Source organism: Colobus angolensis, unplaced genomic scaffold, assembly GCF_000951035.1.
Source record: "Colobus angolensis palliatus isolate OR3802 unplaced genomic scaffold, Cang.pa_1.0 Scaffold24, whole genome shotgun sequence".
NCBI classification, from domain to species: domain Eukaryota; kingdom Metazoa; phylum Chordata; class Mammalia; order Primates; family Cercopithecidae; genus Colobus; species Colobus angolensis.
In genome coordinates, this window is record NW_012115599.1 from 11,645,466 (window position 1) to 11,661,921 (window position 16,456).

General features: G+C 51.2%; 1 protein-coding gene across 2 annotated transcripts in view; it reads left to right on the plus strand.

Annotated features, from left to right (window-relative positions):
- The window catches only part of FKBP5 (FK506 binding protein 5), a 165,625-nt gene that overhangs the window by 577 nt on the left and 148,592 nt on the right, over nt 1–16,456 (plus strand). For both annotated transcript variants that reach the window (XM_011945378.1, XM_011945379.1), the window contains exon 2: nt 7,500–7,720. The gene's annotated coding sequence lies outside the window, so the exon portion shown is untranslated. The remainder of the gene's footprint in view (nt 1–7,499; nt 7,721–16,456) is intronic.

Genomic DNA, 16,456 nt, shown 5'->3' on the forward strand with positions numbered 1-16,456 from the left:
TCGCCCTGTTTGTGCTCGCGGCTTGCGCTCGGCGCGCAGCCTCCCGGCCGCCGCAACCATGCGATTGTACGCTGGGGCAGGGGCTGGCGAGCAATCTCCGGGGTGCGCGTGGGCCCCGCAGCCCTGCCCACTCACCGGCCTTGGAGCACCCAGGCCTAGCCATCCCCCATTTGCCCCTGCTTGGGTACCCCAGGCTTGGGTGGCGCCTGGATTAGCACAGCTGGGGGAGGGAGCAGGTGTGGGGAGCTCTACGAGCAGAAGGAGCCACCCAGGCTGCCGCCAGCGCTCTCCAGCGCTCAGTCCAGGAGGCAAGAGGAGGATAGCTGGAGCTCGCCAGCCCCAGACTTGCGAGACCTGGGACGCAGTCATGTGACAACGGAAGCCCGTGTTGAGGGGGCCAATTCAAGCAATCCCCAGGAGGAGCCTCCCCTTTCCTAGCCTCCCTTGCCTGATCCTTCACAGCAGCCTGGAACACGGAGACTCCAGGGATTCCCGGGGCTGGCAAACCAAGCCCAGCCCTTTTGGACGGTTTGGGAAATCCCTGGCAGGACGCCGGGAGTAGGGAGAGCCCAGACACTGGCGGGTGGGTGTGGACGACAGGGTGGAAGAAGGGCAAGGCCAAGGAAGACGACCCCAAGCTGACCCTGGAATCTGACCCTTTCCTGTGTTTCGCTCCAAACCCCCGGTTTATTCAGAGCCACGTTTTCTCCTTACCCATCCTTCTGTGGAAAGACATCACTAAGTGCTGGTCCTAAAGATCCCACTCTCTCCAAACCAAGGAGGGGACAAAGCATTTATATAGCACGTCTGCCATGAGGAAGGCTCTGTGTTGGGTCCTGCTAGCGAATGTCACTGTGAGGTTAAGACACAGTCCTGAAGTCCTTTGTTCTCCCTCCTTCCCACCTCCACAGTTTGCTGTGCCATTTCTCATGCCAGGAGTGCCCGTCCTCCCTGTCTACCCATCTCTGCTGCTCCAATTCATAAAGCTTCCTTGAAACAGTGCCAGCCAAATCTGATTCCCGTCTCCTCTGAACGCCCAGCACACTCAGTTTGTACCTTTCTCACGGCACAGCATGTGGCCTGTCTCATATTCTAGCTATCTGTTTACTAATCCTGTTCTTCTAACCAGATTAGAAAGTCCTTGAGGCAGAAACAAAGTCTGCTTCTTCTTTGAGCCCTCTCCTCTACTGCCCCCGCCTCCCGCCACCATTCCAACTCATCCCCCACAGGCCAGGCTCGGCACCGGAGTTCATGTTCAATAAATATTGGGTGTATTGAAATGATATCCTCCCCTTGGGCAATTGAAGAGACAAACACACTGCATGTTAGGTTAAATAATAACCCAAGCCAGCAGGTGGTGAGTACCAAATGTGTGTAATAGCTATAGGGACTCAGAAGAAAGAAGGTGGTGATATGGGAGAAAGATCCCAGGAGGTTCTAGGCCTTGAGCTATGTGTGTGTGGAGGAGGAGGAGAGGGGAGGGGTGGATGTGACTCATTCTGGTTGACATCACCACAAAACAACCTCCACGCTAGGCACTTCACATGCATTATCTCTAATATTTAAGGTTGGGGGCATAGGATTGGGAGGCTTGGAGGGGACGGTGCCCAAGCCAGGCCCGCCTTCCCAAAGCCAACCAGAGCATAGAGGCAGCCTTGGATCTGGGCTCCCCACCCTCAGTCCCTGGGCCCTGTCTGTTCTCTGGCCTACCACTCCTACATACTACACCCAAGAGAGCTGCCCAGCGCTGCCTAGTTCTGGATGCACTCTGGTCCCACCCTGGTGAACAACTGCCTGTGTGACCTTGGACAAGGCACTTCCTCGCGGTCATCTGTGCCTCTCTTGCAGCCCTTACAGGCTGTGACTTCTAGTCAGTATCCAAGTGATGTTTGCCACCTTTCCGGGTGTCACCTAGGCTGCTGTGGCTGTCTGCACCCCACATTCCCCCAAACACCCCATGCATACACACTTATTGCTCCCTCCCAGTCTGGAGCTGCTGAGAGGAACAGGGTACAGAGTGTGAGCAGGGATGGTAGGTTTCCTGTGGTTGCAAAAGGAACATCAGGACTTTCCCTGCGGTGCCCCAGCTGTGGGAGAAGTGGGGAAGGAGGAGGCAGGGCCAACCTCGAAGGAACCTCTGCTCTCTTCCCTCCCCTTTTTAGTGCTCACAGCTCTCAAAAAGGCTGGTACAGTTTGTTACGCTGGGGCCGGAATGTACCGTGTGTTTCATATGGCCTCCGTCCAGTCCTACACTGGCCGCTTTATATTTATACTTCCTTCTTTAGCTGTGGCATCCTGCTGTCAGTTACCCCTGCTCTCATCTCCCCATCTTCCACTTGGGCTCCCCAACCCCCCATGGATCAAGAAATGAGTCTCCTGCTTCCCACTCCCAGTCTTTAGGTTCTAAACTCTTGCTGGGGGTGGGAGGGTGAGGTGCAGAGAGACCCTGTAGAAGTTAGACTCCAGAAGGGTGAAGTCCCCAGTCTTTTCTCCCATCACCCAGCCTTGAAACTGCCTCTAGAGCTGTGGAATCTCCACACCAGGTCTGGAGTTTCTCTGGACCCTTGAGGCTGATCCCTCTCCCCTTGCTAGCCTTGTTTCCCAAGCATTTTAACAATATTCCCCAGCCCAGCTAGACAAGCACTATGACAAGCGCTTATCTAGCCCAGCTAGACAAGCCCAGTGACAGCACTGTGTAAGTTGCCTCCAAAAGATTGGCAGACCTGGTCATCATGGATCCTTCCTTGTCAGTCACAGAGAACAGAGGCAGAGGTGGGGGCCTGGCGGCAGGGAGGGGAATCTACCTATATTGTCACCCGCAGGAGTCACACATTCTTAATGGAATTTGACGCTTGATGATTTCTCAATAATTTTCTGAGTTGTGACCAGTTTAATCTCCTCAAAGTGGCTTAGATATTGAGAGACCAATACGTTTATGATCTGGCCTTCCTCCCGCAGGAGCATGGGATATTATTATTCACATCGATGGCTAATCTTGATTGCTTATATGGAGAATTATCTCTGCACAGCAACCCCCACCAGTGTTTGGAACCCAAAGACTGTGGCACAGGAGACTCACTACTAGACCCAAGGTTGAGGTTCAGGTCTTTCTTTACAGGATCTCATTTACTCCTCAGAACAATTCTGGGGTGTGGACGCTATTGTTAGCCCTCTTTGACAGTTAAGGAAACTGAGGCTCAGAAAAACAACAGAGCTCAGCTGAGATTCACACTCAGGTCTCTCTGACACCAAAGCCAGCACTTTTTTTTTTTTTTTTTTTGAGACAAGGTCTCACCCTGTTGCCCAAGCTGGAGTACAGTGGGGAGATCATGGCTCACTGTAGCCTCAACCTCTGGGACTCAAGCAATCCTCCCACCTCAGCCTCCTGCGTAAACGTCCCAAGTAGCTGGGATTACAGGTGTGCACCATCACACCTGGCCAAAGCCAGCACTTCAAAATAGTCTTTGAGTTTGTGCAGATTATGTACCTAAAATGCAAATCCTCCATTTCTCAAGCCTCCAGTCTTACTCCCTCCTCCCTTCAAATGAAGGAGAACTCTGCCTCCTTGGAGCTCCTACATGCCTTGAGGTGTGATCTGACAGCTAGAAAATTGTTTTTAGCCCATTTGACAGGCAGCAATCTGGATGCTAGCAAGGCCCCAGAGGACAGTCTCAGCAGTGGAGTTGGACAGACAGGCCTGCTGGCTGTGGGCTCCGTATGTCTCTTGGCTGCCTGGCATGCCTGCTGCCCCTCACCCTTCACCCAGGAATAAACTGCCTGGTTGTATTGATTTGGCTCTGGGATCCAGAAACCGAGGGCTGAGCCTGGGTTCCGGGGCTCTGAAGTCAGGTCTGTCTGCAGCACCCAGTGACAGTGACACAGCCTCTCTTAGGACCTGTTCACAGCAGGCCTTTGGGAGAAAGCACTACCATTATGTCAACCCCTGGCATTTGTATCAGGCTGTGTACATTTAATATACCTGCCTTAACTCAGTATGATCTTAATATGCCTCTAAAGTAAGAATCAGACCCACTTTCCTGCTGGGAAAACTGAGGCAAGAGCAGCTAAGTTGCATGCCTAAGGGCAAGAAACTAGGTTTGTAGTTGCTGTCTGGGGTGCTTTGTTTCCTATCACAGGGCCTCTCCTGAGCTAAGAGAGGAAAAGTTTTCCAAGATGTCCTGATGATGTGTGGGCTTTCACTCAGCCCTATCACCCAAGGAAGGGACCACAGCACCACACTGCCCATGCCAACCTTATCTGCCTACCCCCAGGGGATGAAGCAGGAACACCAGACATAATGTATTTAGTTGGTCTGTCCTGGTCTCTGGCAATCTGTCCTCTATGGCTTTCATGGGCACATTTTGTCTTTCTGACCTTCTCCTTTCTCTGAGTTCATTTTTCTTTGTTTATCTTTCCTTCTGAATTTCTCTCTCCTTGTTCACTGAGAGTCCTGTTTGCCTCCATCTATCTGTGTTTACTTTTTATTTTTGCTTTTTGTATTTCCAGTCTTCTGGGAATTTCCCAAGATCCCTTCTGCCTTCTTCCCTCTGACACCATCTTGTTTCCCAGGAAGCATCTTCCATTTTTTCCTACCCCCATGCCCTATGCCTCACCTTGTCCTAAGCTGCTTCCAGTGTCAGATTGCTCAGCCTTGTTAATCCAGTGGGTACTTATGGAGCACCTACTGTGTGTCCCAGGAATTGAGTTAATGCCCTAGGAACCAAAGTCTAACATCTGTGCCTGAGCATTTCTTTATTTATTTTTATTTTTATTTATTTATTTTTTGAGACAGAGTCTCTCTCTGTTGCCCAGGCTGGAGTGCTGTGGTGTGATCTCAGCTCACTGCAACCTCCGCCTCCTGTATTCAAGCAATTCTCCTGCCTCAGCCTCCCAAGTAGCTGGGATTACAGGCGCCCGCCACCACCCCCGGCTAATTTTTTTTTTATTTTTAGTAGAGACGGCATTTCACTGTGTTGGCCAGGATGATCTCGATCTCCTGATCTCATGATTCACCCACCTTGGCCTCCCAAAGTGCTGGGATTACAAGTGTGAGCCACCACGCCTGGCCATGCCTGAGCATTTATTAAGCACCTACTGTGTGTGTGTGCCAAGTATTGTGCTACAAACTGGGGATACAAAACCTGGTCGCTGCCCTCCTATGGGCTACTTGGGAAGTCTGAGTCCCTGGTTTACTTAAAAACAGATCATTATAATGTCTTGGGAAGTTGGGGACTGGGTGTGACCAGAGCAGAAGGTTCAGGGAGAGAGGAACTGGCCAGGCAGAGCAAGGGTGCAGGGCGTTCCAGGTAGAAGGAACAGTGTGTACAAAAGCATACAGGCGTGAAGCAGCCCGGTGCTCTCCGGTGGGCACTGGGAGTTGTTTGGTCTGGCTGGACATGGAGTGCAGGTTGGAGAGCCCGGGGAGATGAGGCCAGAGGCAGGCAAGCCCAGATGGTGCAGAACCTCGTGTTCCAACAAGAGTTGACCTTTATCCTGGAGCAGCCGGAAGCCCAGGCAGCCTCATGGTTCCCTGCAGCCCGGGAGCTTCAGAGCTGAGCCTGGGTCAGAGCCAGGCCCAAAGCATTCTCCTCTGATCCCCCATTAGCCCACATTCACAGCCCTCAGCAAGGCCTGTGAGAGTTAGTCACTTAAATATAATGCTATTTCCAAAGCTCATTCATTCATTCATAAATGTTTAGCAAGCTCTGATGTTTGCCAGGTGCTGCTCTGAGCACCATGAATGGGTCATTAAACCCCACAGAGGTTCCAGCTTTCAAGAAACGTATATCCTTGGCAGTTGGGAAGGGGACAGGCCATAAAAAACCAAACAGAACAAATAAGAAAGAAAATTTCAGATCACGATATGTGCAAATAAGAAAATGAAACAGGGATGCAATGGAGTGTGATGGGCGTCTGCTGAGTAGTCAGGGAAGGCTGCTCTGAGGAAGGTTATGTTTGAGCTGAGACCTGGTTGACAAGAACAAACCAGTCATGTGAACATCTGCAGGCTGAGGGTTTCAGGCACAGGAAACAGCACAGCGCATGCAAAGTCCTCAAGTCATGAAAGAGCTTTGTGTTTTCCAGGTTTAGAAAAAACACTGGGTTCAAATCCACCACTCTTCAGTAATCCTCTGCAAGGATTATTATACCCATTTTGTAGAGATGGAAACTGAGGCTTGGTCAGGAAGCTTAGTTTGCTGGTCAGAATCACAACTGGGAGTACACATTTTGGCTGTAAAGCCACTATTGTCGGCTGGGCATGGTGGCTCACGTCTGTAATCCCAGCACTTTGGGAGGCCGAGGCGGGCAAATCACCTGAGGTCAGGAGTTCGAGACCAGCCTGACCAACATGGAGAAACCCCATCTCTGCTAAAAATACAAAATTAGCCGGGCGTGGTAGCACATGGCTGTGGTCCCAGCTACTCGGGAGGCTGAGGCAGGAGAATCATTTGAACCCAGGAGGCGGAGATTGTGGTGAGCCGAGAGCATGCCATTGCACTCCAGCCTGGGCAACAAGAGCGAAACTCCATCAAAAAAAAAAAAAAAGCCACTATTTTTGGGGTATTTTGGGGTGTGTGCATGTATGTGTGTTTTTTTTTTTAAATAAAAGCATCAAGTTCAGCAACCATGTGTCCTAAATTATCTAGAATGGTCAAATTTCTAAAATTCTTTTTTTTTTTTTTTTTTAAGATAGAGTCTCACTCTGTTTCCCATGTTTCCCAGGCTGGAGTGCAGTGGCACGATCTCAGCTCGCTGCAACCTCCACCTCTCCGGTTCAAGCAATTTTCCTGCCTCAGCCTCCCAAGCAGCTGAGATTACAGGTGCCTGCCACCACGCCTGGCTAATTTTTGTATTTTTAATAGAGACAGGGTTTCACCATGTTGGCCAGCCTGGTCTCAAACTCCTGACTTCAGGTGATCCACCCACCTCAACCTCCCAAAGTGCTGGGATGACAGGCGTGAGCCACCGTGCCCGGCCCTAAAATTCTTACTGTCTCCTGGACAGTCATCTTGGACATGCTTTGTGTTACATAACATGACTTCAAGCCTTGTCTTTGTCATGTACTACCAGTGGGATCCTAGACTAGCATTTCACCACTTTAAGCCTCAGTTTCCTAATTTGTAAATAGGGAGGAATTGTAATCATTCCAATATCACAGGCTTGCTGGGAGGATTAAATGAGATCATCCACATCAGGGTCAGCACAGTGCCCGGAATGGGGTACCTGTGAAATTAATGGTGATTCTTCTTTATTGTTACCTTGGGAAATGGAGGCCAACTGCAGGATGATGGTGGCTCCAAGCAGCTGGGGACCCAAAACATGCACAGAGAAACAGAGACCAACAATGTGAGGCCTCTGATGCATGAGACAGGCAGGGGAGTGGTGGGAGGAGAGAGCAAGAGTGAGCAGCCAGGAGGGCCTCTTCCCTTCCCTTTACCCAGCCTCTCACTCCTCTGCTAGGATCCTACATTGACACATCTTGTACTTCCTGTTTCCAGGGAAATTCCTCACTGCCGGACTGCACCCACCCTTGAGGACCTCACAATCTCTTTGGGCAGAGCAGAAGCCAGACACAGACAGGGACTACGAAGCGACAATCCCCAGCCCTGTGTGTTCAAGGAGCCCCCGAGGGGCAGGCGGCCACGCTGCAGAAGGCTAGCCTCTCCGACCCCCAGGGAGCCTGGCGTGGGCTGCAGGGACAGAACGCTTCTCAGAGGAGGTAGGGACCCCATGGAGTACGTGACGCCGGGCCCTCCAGCTGCATGCTCCAGTTAGCAGGACAGAGACCCCTCCCCACCCATTCCCAGCCTTCCCTGGCTTCCTGCTCTGCTGCTGGGAGGCCCTGTCACCACACATGCGCGTGCACACGCTAACACACACACCCCTCCCAGGCACCCCCGGAAGACCAGCTGCAGCTGGGGGTGGGGGTGCACAGAGCACAGCCAGGGTTCTCAGATCCCTAGCCTGCTCTCCCACCCCGCCCTAGCCCCCAACTGCCGAGCTGCTTCTAGGTTTAAAGCAAAACATGACTCTGTCCTTCCTGCTGCTCAGTGGCAGCAACACTGCCTCGGGTTATTTTTAGCAGGGATGCAGGGAAGGCACAGTTCTCCTTGACTTTAACTAGGGACAACCCCCAACCCCCAACCAAGACTCAACAGAGGAGGCCGGGTATGGAAACCCCCCTCCCAGAAAGGGGAAATGGTGTGTTTTCTGTTCCTTCAATTCACTAGAATGGGAGTTGCAGTCAAGCTTGGGGTTGAACTGATGGGAAATTCTAGGTTCCAAAGCCTATGTATGGGCTCTGCCCCATTCCTGGTCTCTGTGTTTCCATGAATCTGGGAAGCCAGAGGCACACAGTGTCTGGAGTCGAGGTGTGGGTGTTGGGGTCCCTGGGAAACTGTTTGGTTATAGCCAGGCTCTGTGGACTACACAGGGGCACCAGGCATTGTGGGTGGTGTTTCACAGGCACTGGCTAAATAATTCATTAAACTGAGCATGTCCATTCCGTGTATTTTTCCGTATGTGTATCTTTTAGATGCTAGCAGTACTTGATGAGGTATAATGTACATACATTCCGCATACAGTAAAATGCACAAATCTTAAGTGTACAACTTGATGAATTTTGACAAATATATCTGCCCATGTAACCATCACCTAGATCAAGATTTCAGACATTTTCACCACCTCCAAATTCCTTTGTGCCCTCTTCCAGTCAGTCTCCACCACAGAGGCAACTGATTCTGATTTCTATCTATCACCATAGATCATGTGTGTGTTTTACAAAGTTAAAAGAAATACAGCTGCTGTCATAGAAGAGGGAAATGAGCAATAAAGTTCTTAACATGAAAGGGAGGCCTCAAAAAAGGGGGTTACTGGAACTGGAAAAAAATGAAGGTATCATTGGCCTGGGAAACAGGAGGTTTCAGACTCAGCCCAACACCTCAGGGTTGGGACCAGAGGGCTTGGGACACTTCTTGGAGCAGAAAGGCTGTGAGTTGGGAGGGGGCAAGGGTAGGGCCAGCCGTGGCTCAGGCCCAGCTAGCTGCCTCCTGTTCTGCTAGAGGTCCCTGCCCCTCCTCCCGGCCCTCCCCACTGCACAGTTTCAGCAAGGCCAGGGCTGCAAGGAAAGGTTCTCTCAGGGGCATCCCCCCAGAGGGAGAGTTTAGGGCCCCTGTGTAGTTAGGTTATTTGTTTTTCTTGCCTTCCTCTTCAAGGTCTGGGACTCCTACATCCTTTGTCCTGCCTCTGGGGAGGGGAGAGGCTGAGGCTGTCAAAATAGAGTGCTAGGGAAGAGTCACGATGCTTTACTTTTTTTTTTTTTTTTTTTTTTTTGAGACGGAGTCTCGCTCAGACGCCCAGGCTGGAGTGCAGTGGCGCGATCTCGGCTCACTGCAAGCTCCGCCTCCCGGGTTCACGCCATTCTCCTGCCTCAGCCTCCCGAGTAGCTGGGACTACAGGCGCCGGCCTCCTCGCCCGGCTAATTTTTTGTATTTTTAGTAGAGACGGGGTTTCACCGTGTTAGCCAGGATGGTATCCATCTCCTGACCTCGTGATCCGCCAGTCTTGGCCTCCCAAAGTGCTGGGATTACAGGCGTGAGCCACCGCGCCCGGCCTACGATGCTTTTCATTCTTTCCTTCCTTTCTTCATTCAGAAACAGTTATTTGAGCACCTATGTCGTGCTGTAGATTCTGCCAGGTGCTGGGGATAGGAGGATAACTAAGTCACATTTTAGCTTGCTATGGAGTCCAAGTTGGCATTCCCAGGTGAGGCCAGGCCTTATACCTCCTTCATGTTGGAGATGAGGGGCCCCGAGAGGGGAAGTGACTTATTCAGAATCACACAGCTAGCTGCTGACAGAGGAAGGCAAAGAACAGGGATCCCTGATTTAGCCCTAGAAGGGGATAAGAAAGCAAAGGAAACCAAACCAACAGCCAAATCCCCAGTGTTCCCTCCTGCAAGCTTTTTAGGGTAACAAAAAGCACTGACCTGGAGTAAGAGGACCTTATTTCTACTGCTAGGTCTTAGAAACACTTCCTCTCTGGGTCTCAGCTTTATTCCATGAACACGCTGGAGGCAGCTTGCAGAGGACCTCTGGCTCTCACAAGCACACCCTGTATTTTCCTGCCTCTGTGCCTTTGCTCGGGTTGTTTCTGCCGCCTGGAATGCCCCCTTCCCCTCCCACTTCCTTCCTCTGACATTCTCCTAATCATTTCTGGCCTAATTCAAATGCCACCCCCAGAGGCCCCCCAGTCCTTGGGCATCTGGGGAGTGGTGTCACCCAGGTCTCCACTACCAGAACAGAGCCTCCTCCATTTTTAACCCTCCCATCCTAGGGCACAGCCTTCCAGGGAGACGGGGTCAGTCACTTTTGGAGGAATTGAAGGGATTTATTCCTCCCGCCCTACACTTTCACATGCCCCTTTTCAACATTCAGAGACTGATGCCATCCTTCTGCTGGGCCTCCAAGACATTGTGCTTTCTGCTGGCCATGCCAGCCCAGGCTGGAGCATCAAACTTGGGCACTTCTGGCAAAGGTGGCTGCCCTGGGAGGTGACCCCAGGAAGGACGGCGGGGCCTCAGCCAGAAGCACAGCTGCCCCACCTCAGTCGTCCAGTCCTCATTCACCAACACCCGAGCAGAAATCCTCCTTCCACCACAAACACATGACTCCTGTTCCCACAACCATATCCAGACCCACTCCTATCTGCCTGCCTACAACAGCAAGTTTGCGAAAATGTCCCCCACTGCTCCCACAGCTCCCCTGCCCTCCCGTGGGTGGGCGTTGCCACGGGTGCACATTCATTGCACATACACACAGGGCGCACACAGACATGCACATGGGCGCATAACGGGCAACACAGATGTGGACACATGCATGCATACACACAGATGCATACATGGGCACATAGCCCCACAAACACACGTGCACATGGAGCACACACTCACACATACATGAACACACGGGCGCACAGGCACACACAACACACACTGTCTCATGCTAGGGGGCTCCTCTCCACCCTCAGCTCTCAGGCAAGCCTAGCTCACACGCCTTGAGCTGAGGACGCTGTAGGGGAAATGTGGGCTCAGTTGCTGGTTCCTAGCTGCCTCTGGCTTTATATCCAACTGGAGTCTTTTCTATTAATTTTTCCTACTGATGGCCCTATGGGAATGAGAGAGTGCACAAGAGCTGTGGGTTTACTCTGGGACAGCACCTTGTTTGGGTGCCTGGTAGGAATGGGGATGGGGGCGGGGGCAGGGTAAGGATTCCATCACTTCTAGGAACAAAGGTCTCCAAGGAGCTGAGGTTTGGTGAGAGCAGTAAACACAAGGCTGGTCTTTCCTCTCACTGCCACACTCCTCCCTCCAGCCCATCCATTCTTCCCATTGCTGCAGATGCCCCAGGCCCATGCTCTCCCCTATGGGGAGGTGGGAAGGCTTGGAAGAGGGCTCAGTCCCAAGGTTGATGTGGCAGCTTTGGGACTGGCAGCAGGGTTCCAAGCTGTCTAGACCCCTTCAACAGAAGGGTGGCTTCTCTCAGACTCCTTCAGGGCAGCACAGCAGAAATCCAGAGACCAGCCAGGTAGGGGAAAATGTTTGCGACCCAGTTACCAGATCTTGAGAGTTGGGCAGGGAGGAAGCTTGGATTCAATTAAACCCGATTCAGCTGCAGTCACTGAGTACAGAGCACGTGCCTGGGATGGGTTGGGGCAGGTAGGAAGGGTGAGGGGTGTCACAGAAATCACAAGACACAGTAACTGTCTTCTAAGGGTGTGTGTGTCTTGGTGTGAGAGACTGGGGAACATCACGTAGGCAGAAGAACTCCTGAGAGTGGAATTCAAACACAACGTGCTGCACACTGAGGCCATCACCTCTGCCCACCCCTCCCAGAGCATACAGACACTGCCACTTGCCTGATCTTCCTGTTGTCTTCCCTATTTTGTTTTTATTTTAGAGTCAGGGTCTCTGTTGCCCAGACTGGAGTGCAGTGGCACAATCATAGCTCACTGCAACCTTGGACTCTTGGGCTCAAGTGATTCTCCCACCTTGGACTCTCGAGTACCTAGGACTATAGGTGTGTGCCACCACACCCAGCTAATTTTTTTTTTTTTTTTGAGACCAAGTCTCGCTCTGTTGCCCAGACTGGAGTGCAGTGGCACAGTCTTGGCTCACTGCAACCTCTGCCTCCTGGGTTCAAGCGATTCTCCTGCCTCAGCCTCCCAAGTAGCTGGGATTACAGGTGTGTGCCACCATGCCCAGCTAATTTTTGTATTTTTAGTAGAGATGGGGTTTCTCCATGTTGGTCAGGCTGGTTTTGCACTCCCGACCTCAGATGATCCACCCGCCTTGGCCTCCCAAAGTACCGGGATTACAGGCTTGAGCCACTGCGCCCGGCCCTCACCCAGCTTATTTTTAAAAATGTTTTTAGAGATGAGGTCTCCCTACCTTGTGCCCAGGCTGGGCTCGAACTCCTGGCCTCCAGTAATCTTCCTACCTTGGCCTCTTGAGTTGCTGGGATTACAGATTCGAGCCATTGCCCCCAGCTGTCTCCCCTATCTTGGTAACTAATGTCACATGGCAGCCCAGGACAGAAACTTTTGGGCCACCCTAGATTCTGCCCTCCCCTACCCCATCCAATCAGTCCTCACATCCCAGGGGTTATTCTTGTCCCATCGTTTCCATCCAACCCCTCCTTCAGGCCTCACCACCACTGCCTTGGCGTTTCTTACCACTTCCCTCCCAGGGTTTCTAATGGCACAGGGGCTGGAAGGATCTCACCTTCAGGTTTATGCCATCCTTTTCTCTCCATTCTCCACACAGATGCCAGAATGATCTCAAACTCCTGACCTCAGGTGATCTGCCCACCTCGGCCTCCCAAAGTGTTGTGATTACAGGCATGAGCCACCACGCCCAGCAGAACACAGAATATTTTTGAAGAAAACACATTTTGAGAGTAAAATCCTATACATCTTTTTTTTTTTTTTTTTTTTTTTGAGACAGAGTTTCACTCTTGTCACCCCGGCTGGAGTGCAATGTCTCCATCTCAGCTCACTGCAACCTCTGCCTCCCGGGTTCAAGCAATTCTCCTGCCTCCCGGGTTTAAGCAGGCACCTGCCACCACACCCTGCTAATTTTTGTATTTTTAGTAGAGGCAGGGTTTCACCATGTTGGCCAGGCTAGTCTCAATCCCCTGACCTCAGGTGATCTGCTCACCTCAATCTCCCAAAGTGCTGGGATTAGAAGCATGAGGCACCGTGTCTGGCCTTATTTTTTGTTGTTTTGTTTTGTTTTGTTTTGTTTTGTTTTCTGAGTCTCACTCTGTTGCCCACGTGGGAGCGTGGTGGCATGATCACAGTTCACTGCAGCCTGGACCTTTTGGGCTCAAGCAGTCCTCCCTCCTCAGCCTCCCAAATCATTGGAATTACAGGCGTGAGCCACCTTGCCCAGCCCATCTTGCTTTTTAAATAGAATTTATGTGAATCTCCAAGCCTAAGATTTTTCTTTTCTTTTCTTTGAAACTGAGTCTTGCTCTGTCACCCAGGCGGGAGTGCAGTGGCACGACCTCTGCTCCTGTGTTCAAGTGATTCTGCCTTAGCCTCCTGAGTAGCTGGGATTCAGGATTACCCTGAAACCCTGTCTCTATTAAAAATACAAAAATTAGCAGGGTGTGGTGGCAGGCGCCTGTAATCCCAGCTACTCAGGAGGTTGAGGCAGGAGAATTGCTTGAACCCCGGAGGCAGGCACCATCATGCCCAGCTGATTTTTGCATTTTTAGTAGAGATGGGGTTTCACCATGTTGGCCAGGCTGGTCTTGAACTCCTGACCTGAGGTGATCCACCCACCTCAGCCTCCCAAAATGCTGGGATTACAGGTGTGAGCCACCACGCCCGGCCGCCTAAGATTTTTTAAGTCAGTGAAGAGAGATGTCCTCATAACCCCCTAAGGACCTGCTTAACCATGGATGGGTGTCAGCCCCTTACTAAGCAAGCCCTGTGGTTTTATGCCCCCAGGGAGACAGACCCACTGAGAAGTGACCCCAGGCCTCCGTTGAAAGAGCCTCATGTCTCAGTGGATGGACTGGGGACAGATTGTTCCAATCAGGGATGTCTGTGAGGGATTTCTGGAAGAGGTGAGATTTGGGCTGAGTCTTGACAGATTTTGACAGTCAGAAGGAAGGGAGAAGGGCAGGAAGTCAAGAAAATATTTGGACCCCAAGGCTTAGTAGTTGGACAGGCAGGACAGGGAGGCAGGGGAGAGAGGATGTGAGGGTGTGACGCAGGTCACAGCCCTCCTGGGTGGCTGCACAGTTTTGGACAAGTGGTTGCTTTTTACATTCTCTGCTACCCTTTATGCAAATTGAGCACTTAAGTCTGGGAAAAAGCTCACATGAGAATCCCCAGGGCAGGAGTGTTTGCTGATCCCTGGGTCCCCACCCTCCAGCTAAGCTGCTTCAGCCTCCTACACTGACTTCTGAGAGGTGTTGTGGCTTAGCGTATACGTCACAGCTCTGCCGCTTGCTAGAAGGGCAGGTCTTTTAAAACCTCTGTGCCTCCATTTCCTTAACTGTCAAAGGGTGGTAGTGTCTACCTCATAAGGTTGTTGTTGGAGACTAAATTAGTTAAGGCACCTTAGACCATCTAGACCACCAGCTTCATTAAGTGCTTAGTAGACATTAGCTAATATTGTCACTGGATCCAACTGTCTTCATAATGAGGCAAAATTCCGTTGGGCTGTCCCTCTTCTAGGCCACAGGATTTGGCCTTGGTTGCTGCTGCATTCTAGTCCTAGGGTTCCCTCAACAAGTGTGGCTCCCGTTGACCTGAGCCACATCCTTCTCACTCACCACATGCCCCAAGGAATCACTCCCCTCTTTTTGCCCCTCCCCACTTATGCCCACTCTACTGATACTGGCCTCTTGTTATAAGATTTTTTCTTTCTTTCTTCTTCTTCTTCTTTTTTTTGGGGGGCGGGGGAGGGGGGCACAGGAACCAGATCTTGCATTGTCGCCTGGGCTGGAGTGCAGTAGGGTGATCATGGCTCACTGCAGTCTTAACCTCCTGGGCTCAAGTGATCCTCCCACCTCAGCCTCCCGAGTAGCTAGGACTACAGGCGCCCACCACCACACCCGGCTTTGGGATAAAATTAGTTTTGCTTTGTGCCCACAGGACCTGGACAGGACAGCAAAACTGTGATGAGAGTTTACTAAATAGTTTTGGGGAGTGACCAGGCCACACAGCCAGCTTCAGTTCAAGGGTCGGCCCAGTTCCTGCCGTCAGAAGTGAGTCTCAGAAGACGAGGCACTGGTGCCTCAGCATCTCCCTGAGCGGAGCCAGCTTACCACCCTGCACGTTGCCAGGCTTGGGAGATACCTGTTGGTGGTTTGCATGCCAGGGTGAAAGCAGCATCTAGCTATGCAATGGCAGCCCTCAGACCTCTGGGAACTAGGCTGGGATGGTAGACAAATCTGGCTCCTTGCTGTGAAGGGGCAGGTAGTGAGGGGATTGCCTTATGAAACGGAGCCTGGGCCCTTTCCTAGTGCCAGGCCCTATGAGCTGTTCCTTAGCAAACCACGAGGGCCTCCATGCTTCTCTTTGAACTTCCAGGTGTATCTCCCTGCAAGATAACTACCACCTTACCATACTTACCCTCCTTACCCACTTCTGGGGCTTTCTCCTGACACCTCCCATTCTACAAAAGCCTTCTCTAAGATTCCCCTGTAAAATGGAAACAAACAAACATCTCTGTGGCAAGGGCTGAGATGATGGAGTTGGCCTTAATAGTTACAAATTCCAGGTGACGGGCTTAATTCACTTTGGTGCAGGGGATAAAGGGAAAATAGAGAGCGGGTAACAAACAATTATTTGCAAGCTATTTTCTAGAAAATACAGAGAGGCCCCGTGTGGTGGCTCATGCCTATAATCCCAGCACTTTGGGAGGCTGAAGTGGGAGGATTGCTTGAGCCCAGAAGTTTGAGGCCAGCCTAGGCAATATAGGGACATGCTGTTTCTACATTTTTTTTTTTTTTAATTAGCCCAGTGTGATTGTACGCACCTGTAGTCCCAGCAACTTGGGAGGCCTAAGTAGGAGGATCATGAGCCAGGAGTTCAAGGTTACAGTGAACTGTGATTGCACCACTGCACTCTAGCCTGGGCGATAGAGCGAGACTGTCTCAAAAAACAAAAAACAAAAGAACAGACAGAAGTAGAAACATAATGTACCAGACTAGTAAGTACACACACACACTGTGTGTTTTAAATCAACTTTACGGGGGCATAATTTACATACAATAAAATGCACCCATTTAAGTATATAGTTTGATGAGTTTTGACAAATGTTTACCTATGTAATGTCTATGATAATATAGATTAGTTCCTCCACTCTAAAAGTTTCCCCGTTTCTTTTTCTTATCTTTCTTTCTTTTCCTTTCCTTTCCTCCCCTCCCCTCCCCTCCCTTCC